The 6,482-nt window shown below is 41.0% G+C and overlaps 1 pseudogene; it reads left to right on the top strand.

The window, feature by feature from the left end:
- Window positions 1-2,941: 2,941 nt before the first annotated feature.
- LOC130025455 (cyclin-dependent kinases regulatory subunit 2-like) lies at window positions 2,942-3,170 on the top strand (annotated as a pseudogene).
- The last annotated feature ends 3,312 nt before the right edge of the window (window positions 3,171-6,482 follow it).

Below are 6,482 nucleotides of genomic sequence, written 5' to 3'. Positions count from 1 at the left end.
ACACACACACACACACACACACTATTCTCCAGTGATATTCTGTTACTTTTAAAATACAACCCAAAATACAACCAGGGCCTCTCCTACTCTGTACACACACACCTCTTTCTGCTTTTCATGTCCTTTCTGTGGCTCTCATTTCTATCCCAGGACTTATTCTTCTCAGAATTCTCTGCAGCCTCAACTCACGGTCATTCATGTATAAACTCACACTTACTTCTTTGGGGAGTTTGTCTGAGTCTTTTAATCTACAGTAGGCTGTAGGCTGCTGTTCTAACCAAATAAATCTCTAGAATATTGCTTTGTCCTGTTTTAAAAAAGTCACCTCAAGCATCACTATCTAAAATCACTTTGTTCATTTATTTGTTGCATTTCCTCCCACTCTCTTTATTAAAAATTATCTACAGAAGGAAGGGTATTTGTTTCTATCATTCATTTTTTGGTAGCTCCTCCTACTACACCTGTGCAATAAATGAATGCATAACCGTTTGGATGGGACTTGGAGCAGAGACCATTCCCGTGGAAAAGATGGGGACAAAGCATGCACCCTTGAAGGCATCTCTTGAACTTTCGATTCTGTTCACTCACCCTAGGCCAGTGTACTCCATGAAGTCTGATATGAGCAGAAACTGAAGGTCAAAGGTGAGGAGAGAAGTCAGGGCTGACTTGTGTATTGCTCTGCTAAGATTTTGCTCTGTTGCTGTTCCTTAAGGGTTTCCCATTGGAACATTCTGTAACTTTCCATGCAACTTGATTTCAATTTTTTAGGTAATTTTCCACATTGCCAGCTGGCTCCCTCAAGTGCAAGGGTGAGGAGCAGGACTCTGAATGGCCAGGAGGATCCAGCATCAAATAGAGGGAGAATGGGGGTGGTGCCTTGCTTGCACCTAGTTCTGATTCTGGGATCCCTTCTGTCTGGGGATGTGATGATCAGGATGTTGTTCCTCTGTGGCTCTTTTTTATTAAGAGACTGATTAAAAACACGCTCATTCCCTGCCCCCCCCCTTCAAACTAAAATCTGTGATTTTCATCTCAGAGCAGATGTTAAGACCCAAATTCCCCCAAGGAACTTGAGATGCAGTCTGGGAAATGACGCTCACATTTTCCTTTCCTTTGTGTGTCTCTGTGGTTATTGAAGTGTTTGGGTTTTGGGAAAAACAAACATATAAATAGCAACAAACAGAATATTGAGAGAGAGAGAGAGAGAGAGAGAGAGAGAGAGAGAGAGAGAGAGAGAGAGAGAGAGAGAGAGAACACTAACCTTTCGAAGAAGGCAAAGAAGGAAGGTAGAGGGGGCGTCTTCTGACATCATTTCCTTTCTAAATGACCTGAGGCTCTAGCTGGTCGTAGAACTCCTACAGAATAGTTGCACAATTGAGGAAGGCAGCAGCGCTTTTGAAACCTCTGCATCTTCCCCCCACTGCCGGCACCCCAGGGCAGCTCTCCTGGATGGTGACCTGGAAGCTGCCTCTGGGAAGCACAATCTGGCCTTTTTTATGGGTTGTCTCACCTCCTCCACATAGCTGTGGCCTGGGACTCCACTGCTGCTCCTTGAATGACTCAGGGAAGAGGCAGCGTGAGAAACCCACTTCATCGTTTCAGAGACTGGGCATTGCCCAGAAACATGTTTGTTCTGACTTACCAGCATTGGCAAGTCTCCATGGCATGTTGTTCTCTGTGATCCAAATCCCTGTTGTTCCTTGGGCTCCTTCCTGTCTGCCCACTTCTTGGTCCAGGCCTTGCTTCTTAATTAGTCCATGTTCTTATGTAATACATTTGGCAGAGCACCCACGTCGTAATGATATTCAGTCAGGGAGTAAATTTGAGGTAGAGTTTTTGCTCAGATGTATAAGGTCCTGAGATTGATACCTGGCACTCAAAGCAAACCAAATCAAAACAAAACAAAAAGAAGGTTAATATCAATTATTGGTAAATTTGATGATAAATTTGTTTGCTGACTAGCTTTTTCGACAGACCACCCGACTCTGGACCCTAAGGTAGTAATGAGGTTTGTAGAAGCATCTCTTAGTCTTCAGTGTTCTAATTTGTTCTACTGTTCCTAATGAAGTGAAGAGTGGTTCCCTAGTCTACTCAGTCTAAAATATTTTTAGGGAATTTAGAGAATGTCTAAATTTTTTTAGAAAAAAGCTTTTATGACAGGTAGGACTATGTCAGCTGTAAATGATACTTCAATAGAGATTTATCCCTTTGAAACAAGCCAAGCTGGAGAATGATTAGTTCTCATAACTAGAAGCTTCAAGTTTCACCTGCAGTTATAGCTGAATCAGGAACTCTAGGCATTCACCACAGTGCAGATCTCCACTTTCCTCCATCCCTGCATTGGCTTTCCTCTGATTTCTTTTGCAGAAGAAATCCCTGTTTGCTAATAGATCCTTACGCTTGTGACTTTAGAAGAAGAGAGACGACTCCTAGTAACTCAGTCAGCAACTGGGAGAACTATTGTTGGTCCTGCTGGTGTGTTTTGGTTTCCTGCGTTCAGAGGACAAAGGGTCCCTTCTGGTTCTTTCTGGATGGTACAATCATCCGCACCTTCCCATCCATGATTTGACATTTACCATTTTTGACAAGACACTGCAGGGCAGTGTCTAAGGAGGAAATGCAAGTAGACCAAGTAGCTGGTAATTGGGTGCATCTGCCTGAGGCATGGTGGGCACTACCTGTGTTGCAGCACATTAGAACCAACTGAGATGAGCTCAGAGTCTACTCAGGTTTCCAGCTCTGAGTCCTACATGAACCCATCAGAATTTATTAGAGGTCACAGAGACACATTTAATTTTATAAAATCTGTGGGGCAATCATAAACTACACTAATGATTTTTTTCACTTAAAAATAATAAAATTGAGTTGAGTCATTGCTTCGCCCTGAAGAGGAAGCACACCCCCTTGGAACCTACTCTGCCTTTGCGCCATCGCTGAAGGGATGGCCCACAAGCAGATCTACTACTCAGATAAGTACGTCGGGGAGTACCGGCATATCATGTTGCCCAGAGAACTCTCCAAACAAGTACCTAAAACTCATTCAATGTCTGAAGAGGGAGGAATGGAGAAGACTTGGTGTTCCACAGAGTCTAGGCTGGGTTCAATACATGATTCACAAATCAAAGCCACATATTCTTCTCTTTAGATGGCCCCTTCCAAAAGATCAATGAAAATGAAGTATATCTGGAAATTTCAGTTAAATCTTTTTTCAAGTTTAATGGATATGTGTATATAAGGTAGTATTCAGTGAATACTTAAAAAATGTACAATTGTTCGTCATATCTATGATAGCTGTATTCACAGCAACAGAGCTCAGTTAAATGCAAGTGTAAAAGATTAAGATGTTAAGGACAAAATTTCTTCTAGTTAGTTTTTATCTTAATATAAGCACCTGTTTGACTTGTTACTTTTGTTAAATAAAGTTTGTATGTTGCATTTTAGAAAAATTTCTTTTTTTTTTTTTTTTTTTTTGCTTTTTGGGTCACACCTGGCGATGCACAGGGGTTACTCCTGGTTCATGCACTCAGGAATTACTCCTGGCCATGCTCGGGGGACCATATGGGATACTAGGAATCGAACTCAGGTCCGGCCGCGTGCAAGGCAAACTCCCTACCTGCTGTGCTATCACTCCATCCCCTATATGTTGCATTAAAAAAATAATAAAATTTGTTTTCAGAGTAGTCTAAGATTAACAGAAAAATTGAGTGAAATTGACATAGAGTTCCTTCTCACCCCTGGACCCCCACTCCATACCTATAGACTCCCCCTTACTCAACTTCCCACGTTACAGTGGTAGATTTTTTTTTGGAAGTCTATGACATGATGTTAACACATTGTAATCATCCCAGTCAATAGTTTCCATCAGAATTCACTTTTATTTTTGGGGGCTGGGGGGGTCACACTCAGTGCTACTCAGGGCTTGCTCCTGACGCTAAGCTCAAGGATCACTCCTGGCTGGGTTCGTGGGACCATATGGAAGTTGGATATTAAACCTGAGTCAGCTTTATGCAAGACAAGTGTCCTCCCCACTGTCCATTGCTTTGTGATGCACATTCTATGGATTTTGACAATGTAGAAGGACACGTATCTACTATTGTAGTGTTGTACAGAATAGTTTTCACTGCCAAAAAATCCTCTGTTCTGCCTATTCATTCTACTCTCTACACCCTAGCAAACATCAGCTTCTTTTGTACTCTGAATAGTTTTGTCCCTCCCAGAAAGTTATCATTAGAATAATAATAACTATAATATTATAAATTACAGAAGGTTATAATTAGAATAATAATAAAGTTATAATTGGAATATATATTTATACTGCTGTCCTCTACTTTGCAATTTGTGTGTGTATGTGTGTGTGTATCTGTAGTTAAAGTTGTACATAGGAAGATGGTGGCCTCCTTGGAGCTTTTTGGAAAGCCAGGTATGAGCCGGCCGTGACTGGGCAACTGAAACCTCATGGGAAGGGGAGGCATTCCCGGCTCGTCCTTCATGCCCTGCTGAGGTCACGAGTTGCCCCCCACGAGCGGCTCTCCAGCACGGCCATGGCTCCAGAGCCACGGAAACCAATCTCGTAATTATCTGGCTCTTGGCAGAAATACCTCCAGGCTTTATAAGTAAAATATCAGAAATCCAAAATCACAGCTGTGCGACATCATATGGTTCTCTTAACTAACTGTAGAAAACAAATTATTTCACAATGCCTTTTTAGCAGTTCTGATTGTTGGGTGTAAATTCTAAACAATAATGGTGCATCTTTTGTCGAAATAATGAATGTAATCAAAGTAGATAGAGTGTTAAGTAGAATTCATCTACCTCACAGGCATTGGGAGAGGTGGGAAGGGGTATATTGGGGCTCTTGGTGGTGAAAAATAAGTACTGGTGAAGGGAAATGTGTTTGATCATTGCATGACTGAGACTTAAACCTGAAAGCTTTGTAACTTTTCCCACAGTGATTCAATAAAAAAAATATAAAAAAATAAAAAATAAAGTTGTACATAGGATTGGGGAGATAATTTTAGTTTTAAGAGCACATCCCTGGCATGTGTGAGACCCTGGGTTTGATCCCTGGCACTTATTGGCCTCAGAACTCTACTGGGCCCAAGGATTGCACTGCTGCCAGGCCTGGGTACTGAACCTTCAGATACTCGTGGACCACCTATGAGTGGCCTCAGGCTCCTCAGCACCTCAAGGGGGTAGCCTCTATGAAAAAAGCAGTAGGTGGTTGTTTCTTTCATGATTTGATAGCTCATTCATGCATAGTTTATTTATTCACTTATCTACAAAAAGGACACCTTGGTTGCTTCGAAATTTTGGCAGTTACAATGAAAATAGCAATAAACTTTCACATGCAGTTATTTTTGCTTGTTTTGTTTTGGAACCATGCTTGGTGATTCTCAGAGGTTACTCCTGGCTCTGAACTCAAATACTCCAAATGGTGCTCAGGGCACCATATAGAATCCTGGGAATCAAATCCAGGTCAGTTGCATGCAAGGTAAGTACCCTACTGGCTATACTATCTCTCCAGCCCCGACATGTGCAGATCTTTGTGTGAACATATCTTCAGCTCATTTGGGGATATACCAAAAATAGCATTATTATTATTATTGGATCAATTGTAAGATTATTCATTTGTTTATTTAGTATTTTTTCATAACTGTAGTACTGGGGATTGAATCCAGGACCTCACATGTGAAAACAAGTGTTCTACCACTGAGCTACATTCCTGGTCTAGAGTATGTTTATTTTTTTTTTTTTTCAGAAACTACAAGCTCTATTATTTTGCATTCCAAATAGCAATGAGTGACATTTTCTATGGCTCATATCCTCACAAACATTTGTTGTCAGTGATTTGTATTCTGATCATTCTAATAGGCATGTTCCAGTTTGTATTTCCCTAATTACATGTGGTTTAGATATGTTTTCTGTTCTAATTTTTCCTCTACATATCTTCTTCAGTGACATCTTTTGTCCATTTTTATTTTTGGTTTTTGGGCTATACCCAAAATACTCAGGGCTTACTCCTGTCTGTGTTCAGGGATCACTTTTTCTTTTTCTTTTTTTGGCTTTTTGGGTCATACCCAGCGAGACTCAGGGATTACCCCTGGCTCTGCACTCAGGAATCACTACTGGTGGTGCTCAGGGAACCATAAGGGATGCTAGGGATCGAACCTGGGTTGGCCGTGTTCAAGGCAAATGCCCTACCCACTGTATTATTGCTCCAGACCCAGAATCTCTTCTGGTGGTGCTCAGGAGACCATATATGGTGCCAGGTATCAAACTGGGGTTTACTGTGTATAAGACAGTATCATAACCCCTATACAATTTCTTTGACCCATTTTAAAATTGTGTTATTCATCTTATTATTATTAAATTTTAAGCATACTTGGTATATTTTAAGTAAATTTTATTTGATGTCTGTTGCAAATATTTCTAATACTCTGTGGTTTGCCTTCTCAGTATATTTTCAGCTCGATTTTTACATA

This window comes from Sorex fumeus, unplaced genomic scaffold (assembly GCF_029834395.1).
Source record: "Sorex fumeus unplaced genomic scaffold, SorFum_2.1 ptg000030l, whole genome shotgun sequence".
Taxonomy (NCBI): Eukaryota; Metazoa; Chordata; class Mammalia; order Eulipotyphla; family Soricidae; genus Sorex; species Sorex fumeus.
The sequence above is the reverse complement of the archived record's forward strand: the minus strand, read 5'-3'. Positions and strand labels throughout refer to the sequence as shown.